The sequence below is a fragment of the Octodon degus genome, unplaced genomic scaffold (genome assembly GCF_000260255.1).
Source record: "Octodon degus isolate 3935 unplaced genomic scaffold, OctDeg1.0 scaffold00054, whole genome shotgun sequence".
In the NCBI taxonomy this organism is placed as follows: Eukaryota; Metazoa; Chordata; class Mammalia; order Rodentia; family Octodontidae; genus Octodon; species Octodon degus.
In genome coordinates this window covers 10,712,203-10,724,130 of record NW_004524630.1, presented here as the reverse complement: position 1 = coordinate 10,724,130, position 11,928 = coordinate 10,712,203, and positions in this window count along the sequence as shown.

The following is an 11,928-nucleotide window of genomic DNA, read 5'->3' as shown; positions in this document are numbered from 1 at the left end:
TGACATTGCCAGTTAAGCGGAAGACCCAATACTATTATGGGCTACTGGACTCTTTTAGAATATTTTGCTGAATTAACACATGTATAATATTCAAATAACGGGACTAAACAAAAAAGGGGATACAGTTGTATCTGTGTATTCAAAGTGGTTAGGATAGATATATAGTTGCATTCTCTTAATGAATAGAGGGATTTGTTCTAATTATGTTTGTAAATAGGATATCATGTCCGCATGTTGTACAGCAATTAACCACTAGAAAAAATGTATGCAATGTGTGAATTACTGAAACTGTCCTACCAATTTGGTTTGAAACTATCTCATTGCTATTTGTTTTTCAGTAAAATTATGGAAATAAAATAAAATAAAATTAAATTAAATTTACAATAAAAAACATATATAGACTCTTGCCTGTCATTATTCTCTAAATAATACAATATAACTATTGCTTGGCATTTAGAGTACACTAGCTATAAATGATCTAGAGATGATTTCAAGTACTATACATGGGGGGGTCAGTAATTGCAGCGTTCAGGAGGCTGATGCAAGAGGATTATTGAAAACTCAAGGCCAGCTTGGGCTGCATAGTGACTTGAAGGCCACCTTGCATTACAAAGCGAGACCCTGTCTCAACATCTTCCCTGAAAAAACAAAAAACAAATATATATATATATATATATATATAATGCCAATTTGTGTAAGAATCATGAAACATCTGCAGATTTAATTATCTGCTGGGATATCTCTATTTTTCTTGAATACTTAGGAATCTCTCTCCTTCTCTGTCAATTAAATATCTATTCTCTGTTTCCTTTTTATCCAGCAGCATAATCTTAAAACATCTATGTATATATAATATATATAAGCATCTATATATAATATGTAAGCATCTACATATAATATATAAGCATCTATATGTTATATATACATATGTACAAAACATACACTTACTAGTTTTCCTTTCAACTTCTAGACAGGTGCTACCAGTTGAGGTGGCATGCTGGAGGGTGCTCTATGTGACATTTTAGCATCTCTCAGGATAGCAATGTTTTATGGTTGTAGTTGAAATATGCTTTATAGAGATAAGTGCCCACCTGGTCATTGTCAGTTAGGATGAGCCTGGTTGAACACAAAAGCCACATAACCTTGAAGTGTCACCAGGCTGTACTTGTCTGTAAGAGAGTCTGGAGGAGGTGAGTATTTTTAACCTAGGCACATTGCTGCCCAGATTAAACTACGATTGTGTTGCTGAATGAAAAAAGAAATAGAGTATAGTTATTTAATCAACAGTCTGTATTTTCTCCCATACCACTGAAGAGTTGAAGAGTGTATTTGTATTCAATTATTTTTCCCGTGCTGGAAAGCTTCTGAGCATTAATTTTCAGTGCCTGTTAGGATGAAAGCACAATGACACTATACCTTTTTTTTCTGTTTAGGGATGGCAAGAACATCTATGAACTTGTTTTTCTGGCCAATGAGTCCACCAAGATGGGAATATTAATTTGTTTGAAAAGTTGTGTATTCACATTGTACTGAAACAAATGATTCTAGTAACACATATTCTAAGCAGTAAGAAGTGAACCTCCCTAGGGGGGAGGAGACATTGTTGGAGCACTCTGCTGTGGAGGAGATTCTAGACTCTGCTGACCACTAGGACACCATGGATTCTTACCACCCCTTGAGGTGGGAATGTGCTGACAGCAGTCTCTGAAGTCATCCACCTAGGCTGAGTTTGAGAGCTGTGTTTGAACCTATCAAAGCATTGCTTTAAATCTTGATGTTTTGTTTTTCTATATTTTACTCCCTCTCATCTGCTTTCATTTCTTTTCTTTTTGCCACCTGCCATATATATATATTTTTTTTTACTTCAGCCATCCCACTATGTAAACACTTAAACCCACAAAACAAGATGTCAGGAAAGTGTTCCTTGAAGTTCTACTGCTACCATCAGCCTCTAGCTCCACATTCTTTCAGATAAGAACTAATGAAACTTTTATTGTTCACAAACTTTCATTACTCAACTGTTCCTTTTCAACTACTATGTTTTCCATGTGAAAAGAGATAGCTCAAGTTATTTACTATAGATGGAAAGCACTAATGGCTAATGAATTAGAAACATTTATTGAAGTTGCCTAATATTATGAATAGAATGTTTGTGTTTATCTCCAAATTTGTATGTTGGAGGTCCATTACCCAATGGGATAATAATAGGAGTTGGAGCTTTTAGTGGGCAATTAGCTTTGCATGAAGTCTTGAGGGTAAAGACCCCATGATGGGATTAATGGCCTTACAAGATGAAGAATGAACCAGAGCTCTCTCATAGTAAAGACACAGTGAGAAGAAACCAGGTACAATGAGCCCTCACCAAGAACCCCATTTATTGGCATCCTGACTTCCTAGCTTCATAACATGAGAAGTTCATGTTTATTGTCTAAAATTGTAGTGTTTTACTATAGTATCCTTTCTAGTTATTTTTCATTGCTGAGACAAAATATTCAATGCCCACAAGTTAAAGGAGGAAAGGATTTTTTTAATTATTTCTTTTAGTTCTCAGTTTGTAGAGGGATAGCCAGGTGGTTCCAAGGCAGGGTAGTTTGGCAGAGGGAAATTGCAGAGGAAAAACACTTCATGGTAGGTAGAAGACAGCAAAACAGTGAAGTAGCTAGCAGTAAGTGACAGCAACATCCTCATTCTGTCCCTTATATTCTATCTCGGTTACATCCTTAGGGCAGGTAGCACTCACATCTAGGTGGGCCTTCCTATTATCCACATTCATATCTGTACCAAACCAACCAGTGCATTAATTATTAATAGTATAACTTTGATTTCAGCACCACACATTTAATTTTATTATCACACTCTAGATCAAGCCACCTCTGAAAAGTCCCACCTATGACTGCATGAGGCTTTGGGGCACATTTAGACATAAGCCATAACATTTTACCCCTGTACTGCAAAGACTCATGTATGTTATTATATGCAAAAGGCATTTTAGTCCATCTCATAGAGTTGTCAAATCCTAACAGTTTTGGCATTACTTAAAAGTCCAAGTCTAATGCCTCCTCTGAGGTTTAAAACAAACTCTTAGCTGTGAGCCCTTGTATAAATGAAAAGAAAGTTAAACTCTTCCAATACACAATGGCATGAGATAAACATTTCTATTTCAAAAGGTACAAATGGGAGATACACAAGAATGGGACTAAAATAAGTTCAAAATCCAAGAGGGAAAACATTAAATCCTGTAGTTCTATGCCCAACATTCGAGGCAATCTGTGGGAAAATTTGAACACCAAAGGGCAAGAGTAGTTCCACCCCTGTGGTACTGCATAGTTGAGAAGTTCTCACAGCTTCTCTCTTGTACCAGCTTTGCTCATTTCTTGTGGATTTCCTCAGACTATCCACATTCCTGACTTCTTCAAACTTCTGGGTCTCCACTGAACCTTTAGCTTCACATTCAAAGCTTACAATCTGTCCTCTCAGGAGCACAATGCCTAGTCCTTCAGGTCTTCTTCTGAAGTTAGGGTGGATGCTTTTCTGATCCTACAACTCTTGCATTCTGCAAGCACCTAAAATCAGCACTACATGGATACATGGGTGATGCCAGGGTTTATTGCCAGCTGGAGCAGTAACCAGGCTTCCTTCTCTCTTGGTGGTAGGAGGCAAGTGCAGCCTGAGCTAACTAGAACAGAAACTTAAATCCAGAACCATTCATCATTGCCTTTGAATGTTTAGGAGAAGGAGCTTATCTTGGATGCTTTTGGCAGGGCTTGCTCATGCATCTGAGGCCAACTGGTAGACTGTTTGTCTAAGAGAGTTTCACTCAGGTATCTAGCAGTTGGCTAACTGAAAGGTGGTTGATAATAACTGGGCCACTTGTCTCTTATCATCTAATAGCCTAACCTCATTTTATTGACAAGACTGTTGTAGACAGCTAAATTAGATAGAAATATTATAGGCAGTTAGACAGGGCCAGGCCCTCAAGGAGACAAGATGGAAGACAAGGTGACTTTGCAACTTGGAAGAGACAGACACTCCCATATGGGCCAGACCTCAAGACCAAGACAAAAGAGGAAACACAGCTACATACTTCCCTAGGGATGGGATTCAGGGATTGATGTCCTAAATAGGTATCAATCACCTTGACAGAGCCCAAATGAGACACTAGCCAACCCTCAACAGGAAGAGACCATGTCCTGTATTCATGCCCGCTTGCTACGTGACTCGCTTCCCCATTTGGTACTGGATTTAATCAATTTCACCTGAGCAATGGTGCTTGTAATCTCACTGGTTGACCATAGTTTTGTCTCACCTCATGCCCACCTAAGCGAGTTACCATGTCTTCTCCACCACCTTAGACCCACCTCACCACAAGATTTTACTCTATAAAGTCCCTGGAAGAGACAGCTTCTCGGGGACAACCCACCTGGGTCCCCCTCCTGTCCCTCTCTCGAACAAGAGCTTTCTTTCTCCCAATAAATATATTCTGCTCATAACCTCTGTTTCTAAAAGTCATTCTTCAGTTTTAGAGAACACAAACTCATCCCAGGTACCTTTTAGGTTGAGAGATCAGTTTTTCTCCCTGTGTCATTTGGAGGTTCCCTCTATCAAGACCACATGAGGGTCCAAGAGGGAAGGTAAGAGAATGCACAGTCTTCAGAGGCCTAGCTCAGAAATAGCCATTTCAGCCACATTCTTTTGGCTAAAATCAGGACCAGCCCAGATGAAAGGAATAGACTGTGAGAGGGGCAGCAAATTTACACAGGGGGTTGGTGATACAAAGTGGGGTGTGGAACTGTGAACATTTTGCAAGGTATCTCACAGGGGCTGTTAATTCAAAAATCCTAATACTTCATGGTAGTATTTTTGTAGGCAACTGAGGTAGAAATATTATAGGCAGTCAGACAAGGCTGGGCCCTTGAAGGAGACAATGTGGAAGACAAGAGACCTTGCAGCTGTGGGAGAGACAGACACCCCTGCTGTGGGCCAGACCTCAAGACAAAAGAGGAAACAAATGCAGCCACATACCTCCCTAGGGATGGGCATCAGGGGTTGACATTCTAGATAGGTACCAATTACCTTGAAAGAGCCAGGAAGAGCTCTTTCCCTAAGAGGAAAAGCCCCTCTTGTGTAATCAGGCCAGCTTGCTATGTGATTCACTTTCCCATTTGATCCCAATTTAATTAATTTTACCAAAGCAATTATGCTCATAATCTTATGGTTGACCATAGTTTTGTTCCACCTCATGTGTGAGTTCCCACGTTTTCCACCTTGGACCCCCCTCACCCCATGGTTTTCTCATTAACACTTCCTAGAAAAGACAGATTCCTGGACAGCCCACTTGAGTCCCCTCTGTGCCTTACTCAGACAGAAGTGTTCTTTGCCTCAGTAAATATATTCTCCTCTTAACCTCCATTGTTCCTAAAATTCATTCTTTGATTTTAGAGAACAAGAATTCTTCCCAGGTCTCTTTCAGGCTGGGAGTTCTATTCCCTTATGTTAGTATGACAGTTTTAAGACACCAGCAATGGAATACAACTATGGTGACTATAATGACATTCCATGAAGTGGTATTGTTCTAAATTAGTTCTCTTTGTGGAACAAGCACTTTTTCTAATAAAGTGCTTGATTTAAAATTTTAAAAAAAGTCTTATGATGTAACACTCCTGAAGCTGAAGCTTACAGGGACTAAGTAACTTTGTTCCAAATCACACCATGCCAAAATGACAGAGCTAAGGTGCAAAGTCACATTTGTCTAGAACCTGTTCACCTAGCTATTTCTGTATGACTTTAGGCTAGGTATCAAGGTCAACTCAGATAGATTACACCATGAAGTGAAATTCTAGATGGCAGTAGATAAATATAGTAAGCGTCAATGCTTCTCCATTACGTGTATTTTGAGGAAAGTTGGTCATGTCACGATGGTAGCTGGTTCAGCAGACTTCATGGGTTCCCGTGACCGAGCTGTTTTCTCTCTCACACTTTTTTCAGAAGCAGTACCAAGCACAGCTGTGTTCTGAGAAGCAAAACAATGATGCAAACTCCCCAGGCTCCTGGATGTGTCTTCGTGGTTTTCTCAAGGGAATGTTCTCCCCGATTGTTTCAGGGGTTGCTAATTTGATCACAGTGAATCCTGTGGACAAAGATTTAAGAAGTTAATTTTTTCCCCATAATTTTATTGAGAGACATATAGCAATGAGACAGTTTCAAATCAAATTGGTAGGACAGTTTCAATAATTCACACATTGCATACTCTCTTCCTAGTAGTTATTTGTGTACAAGATGCAGACATGATATCCTATTTACAAACACCATTAGAACAAATCCCTCTATTCATTAAGAGAATGTAAATATATATCTATCCTAACCACTTTGAATACACAGATACAAAATGGACATTCATCTGTATCCCCTTTTTTGTTTAGTTCCATCATTTGAATATTATAGGTGTGTTAACTCAGTAAAATATTCTAAGAGTCCAGTAGTCCATAATAGTATTGGGTCTTCCGCTTGACTGGCAATGTCAGAAATTGTTGACCTGAGTCCCCCACAGCTCAACATAACAGCATAGCTTTACTTCTTATACTTTGTTTTTATACTTTTCTGCTGGATGGTTAAGACCAAGATAAAGCAAGACCTATGAAGAAGCATTGGGTTTCCTGTTCCTAAACTTCTCCTCCCCAACTCCAGGGCTGGCATCCCAGGATGATGATGGGTATATGGTATTTGGAAGTGTCCAAGAGAGGAGCAATAGGGATCTGACAGGGATGGAAACACTGTGCTGTCCTGGTGAAGAATTCAGAGGCAGAAGGGAAGAGACACCAACTCATGGCATACTATCTGGAACAAGGATGTAACTAACTTGAAAAGAGTAGATTTTCTACATAGCAGTAATCATCTTCCCAGGAAGTGACTAATGTTGAGGGCACGTCCTTTAGACTGAGTCTCTGTGTCAAGTGAGATTGTGTACTTCCTGGTCAATGACCACAAGTTGCTGATGGGCAGTTACGTTGAGACTTTCTTTCTATACTCAGAAGAAAGAAAAACAGTAAACATTTCAATACGTCTTCTAGAGGCTATAGAGGAAATGCCAGTAAGCAAATTTGGCAACCTCTAGGAGAATGCAGACAGTGGCCACATTAAGATGGCTTAAGGTCACCTCTAGAAAGGGACCTCTACACTTTGCAGCCTGGCCCAAGACCTGCTTCTTGGTTAGAGCTGCTGTGTAGTGTGCCTTACCTAAGCTTAGCCCAAAATAGCAGTGGCATGAGTGACTCTTTTGGACATTTTGGATTCAATGCCAACATTTTTCAGGTTGTGTTTTGAAAAAATAAGCAGACTGGTAATCAGACCAGCGTAGTCAACGGCCTAGAAAGGCAACAGCAAATTGTGGACGAGACACATTCACAAAAGACGAGGCAGTGAAAATGGACTTCCCGGATCAGAGGCTCAGACCACATCAAGTTAGGAGTGGAGGGACAGAACTGCGTCCTGTGAGCCCCTGAAGTGCTGCAGAAGTGGAATATGGTCGTCCTTGCTATTTCGCGATTCGACTTTCGCGGACTCACTGTTTTGTGGGTTTCCAAAAAAACTTAAATCTAAATTATTGATCGCGGATTTTTTGTTGTATCGCGGGATTTTGTGGTACCATACAGTATAAGTGTGTTGTTAAAGTTACATGGGTTTACGAGTTTAGAGAATGGTTAAGAACATTAGAAGTCCTTTTAAAAGTGTGGGAAAGGTTTATTAGGGTGTGAGAAGGGTTTGTAAAGCCTTAAGATATATAGAAATACTAAAATAAATATAACGTCGCTATTTCACTTATCACGGGGGTGTCTGGAAGGGAGCCCCCGCGACAAGCGAGACAATTGTGATTTCAAGTGAGAAAGATGACTCTGCGTGCTCCTCCCCGCCAAAGGTCCCCTACCTGATTGGTCAGTAGCCCCTTCTCTTTGCCCTTCTCAAGGAGAATCTGCAAGGACAAACTGTTCTCTAGTTGCCTAAAGGCCACCTGAGCACTCCTGTAAAAATTTTTTTCCTGTAAAATTTTTTACAACAGGGTGTCGCGTTAGCACCCCTTGGTGTCGATTGTACAGTGCTTACCTTGTTTGTGTTCTTACACTGCCGCACGCGCTCGAAATCAGCAAGATCACAATGAAGAGGCCAGAGCCGCACATATAATGTGGGGCTACCACTGATACATCTGCTTGGTTAAGTCAGGGCGGGGCGAACAGGGAGGAGTCTAGGGTAGTGAGTCCTTCGCCTTGGTTGAACTCACAATTGCAAAGCTAAAAAGTGTAAATAACCTCTCCAAGGAGAAAGAGGTTTTGATTTTTACGTTCTGAATTTCATTTTAAAGTCATATCTCACTGAAGACATAAACGAATGGACAGCTGTGGATATGGAGACAAGAGAAGCTCTGTAGCAATGTGCATTTGGGGAATGTTGGGTTAAACACAGGAGTAAGTTTCTTCACTATAGTGTTTTGCAGAGTATTGTTACCGAATGTACACTGTGAGTCTCCAACATGGGAATACAGTATGCAGAAGCCCCCAAATCTCTCTAGCCGTAAGGGTCCTGTTGTTCTCTTTCTGATTCCTACAGAATGAGGGTTGCATGTTATACGCTTCTCAGAATTTCAGTAGGACTGCTATTTAGCATTTCTAGCATCGCTTTGAAGTGATTGTCTGAAATGAGTGTTTTTGTTTGATCTAATTAGAGGAATGCTCAAGAAGTTTCTTTGATGTTTGAGAGAAGTGCCATATGCCTGGAGTTCCAGCTACTCAGGAGGTTGGGAGAAGAGGATCACTTGAGCTCGGGAGTTTGAAGCCAACCTGACAATACACAGAGACTGATGTTCTCTGTTAAAAAAGTAAAGGGGGGGGAGAGAGAGAGAGAGAGAGAGAGAGAGAGAGAGAGAGAGAGAGAGATCCTTTGGATCTAAGTGATCACTCAGTGGGTGTTGGATGTGTAGTTGTGGAGAACAACTTATTATACTGGGGTGAGTCATCTTGCAGAAGAGGCATATGCCTGGAGGATGGCAGGACGCAAGTGGTGCCCAGTTAATCCTCAGCTGAAGGCTGACTCTCCCCTGGTCTTTATCCGTCAAGAGATAAATTCCTTTTTACCTTAAATAAGTCTGAGTAGCATCTGTGACTGGCTATCTACAGCTTCTCAACTGATGGAGCGAGGAAATAAAGATGCCTCTGAGGCAGTCATGTGTGTTGGGAACAGCTCCAGGTGACAGATGTGTCCCTGTTACTCTTCTCTTGTCACTGGGACAAAATACCCAACACCCAAAATTCAGGAAGAAAAAGTTTATTTAGCTCACAGTTAGTGGAGGTTTCAGTCCATACTCAGGTGATTCCAAGGCAGAGTGGCACATGATTGAGGGCAGCAGTTCATGGAGGAGGAAAACAGCAAAACAGGAAGAGCCAAAAGGGAGGGGCGGTGGCTGAGGCAGCTGGTAAGCCTCTCTCCCTTCCCCCTTTTGTATTCAGGTTGTTCTCCAGGGCAGCTGCAGCACTCACACCCATAATCCCAGCATTGGATCATGAGTTAATCACCAAGTGTAGGATCCTGCCCTAGTGACTACATGAGGCTTTGAGGGGACAACTAGACACACACTATAGCAAGATGCAACCCCAGCTCTGTAGTGACTGGCATCCATCTCCGAGCTGTCCCAGGGCCCGTCTGCTTCGTCCTTGTTTCCTTCATGGTGAAAGGGAGGTAGCCCTCTTCTGTAACTCAACTTCACAGTGAAAGAGAGGTACAAAGGACAGAGGGTGTGTGAAAATACGGGGGACAGTCAAATGCTGTATGAATGCAAGGTAGAAGCATTTACTGCAATTGTGGAAACCTGACCACTTCTTGACTTGAAGGTGTCACCCTGTGGTGGTACAAGATATTTGGCTAATGCTAAAATAGGAATGTAAAGACCAGCTGTCAAAATATTATAAGTGGTTTCTGTCTAAGTCCAAGGCTTTAAATTCTGTGATGCTAGAACTTTGAGGGCTTATCTGTGGATTCCTGCCATTCTGTAATGCTCTATCACAGCTAAAGTTGGGTGCCCCTGGGCATTCCAAAAGGGATTCTGGAGAGGACTGTGTTCATGTATAAACAAGGAACCTCACACCAGGGTAATGTGAGTTTTAAAAATTTTCATACTCTGTGAAATATCACTCCTCACACATCCTCATTTGTAATTTGACCAAACTGGACTAATACTTAATAAAAGGTACTGAAATTTTACTTTCTTCTACAGAAAGAAATAGTTTGGTAGAAAGTTGGAAAGAAGAGATTAATCTACCAAAATCAAGAAGAAGGAAATTTTGCAATGGCTTTCATAAGCTTAGAACTTTATTGATCAGTGCTATCTGTCAAGTTTTTATTGGGGGAGCTCTGTGTGAGTCTCTTGCATTTCTTTAAGTCTTACTGGACATCCCAACAAAGCAGGGTTTTGATTGCTCTTGAGCTGGGCCAGTTTTCATGGTTGAGTCTGCATGAGCAAACTGGAGGAACAGAAACTTGTCTAAAGGTTTTCATCCGAGATAAAGTATGAGCTTGTTTACTGCTTGCTGTAACAGTGGTGGGTTCCCCAAGCTCATTATTCCTCAGATGTGACCCAAATCGAATGAGTGTGTAAAACATCCTCTATTTGGGCCTCTCCATGTGAGTTCTGTGGGAACTGGAGCAAGGGAACTGGTACATAATTGCTGTGTTTTGAGTGATAGTCCTTCTCTGATCCAGGGTCTTGTGTCTTGTGCTAGAAGCCATGGAATACAGGTTGGGTTCATTAGCTCCCTATTGCTGTACTGAAATATCTGAGCTGAGGAGCTTACATGGAGGAAAGGTGCACTTTAGCTTGCAGTGTGGGATGGGAGGTTTCATTCCATGATCAATTGGCTGCTCATGGTGAAGCAGCACATCATGCCAGGAACATGCGGTGGAGCAAGATGGCTTAGCTTATGCTCAGGAAATGAGACAGACAGACAGACAGACAGACAGACAGACAGACAGACAGAGAGATAGAGAGACAGAGAGAGAGAGAGAGAGAGAGAGAGAGAGAGAGAGAGAGAGAGAGAGAAAGGGGCCAGGGCCTCACAGTCCCCTGAGTGGGTACATTGTGATTAAAGATCTCATGCTAGTCCTCACTTTGGAAGGGTTCCACCTGCTCCCCAGTAGCAGCACTTGTATGTGACCAAGCCCATAACGTATGGGCCTTTGGGAGACACTTCCATACAAAGTGTAGCTTAGGCTAATTGCTTAGCTTGCAAAGAGGGTTAAGCCAGTTCCCAGACTCTTCAAACGTCTTGATATTTCTGACGCTTTCTGTGTTTGCTTCATTTTCCGGGAAAAGATCCTTGTCAGCGGTTCACACCTGTTCTTTGTGAGTTCTTGGCATTTTTGCTCACCAGTAGAGGGAGCCCATGCAAGTTAATTAGATGCAGGCTGGTTCTCCTGGAGGTCCATCTCCACTCACAGCTCTGATGCTGATAGGACAGCATCGGGAGAGGTGCAGGACATGAAACAGTCGTATCATTTGTTTTGGTTTCAGGGTATCAAAGGTAAAGACACTACATTTCCTAAAGGGACTTCCCAGGTAGGAGGAAGTTAGAGCATGCGTATTGCCAATGCCAAAATAGTGGAAAGAAGTACTTTCTTAAAAAGGCGTTATCTAAAGTTGGTGACACTCGGTCTTGTGAAAGGAGACATCCTGAATTTAATGAAATATTTTCTTTGGAATTCTAGGACTCTGCATCTCCTTTAGGCTATGTATGTTATTAAAGAAGTGAGATCCTAACTTATTTATTTGCTACAAGGTTTCACTATGCAGCTCAGACATGTAGTGATTCTCCTGACGCAGCCTCCCCAGTGCTGGGATTACAGGTGTGCACCATCCTGCCTGGTTTTGGTGGCCAGCACAGTGCACCT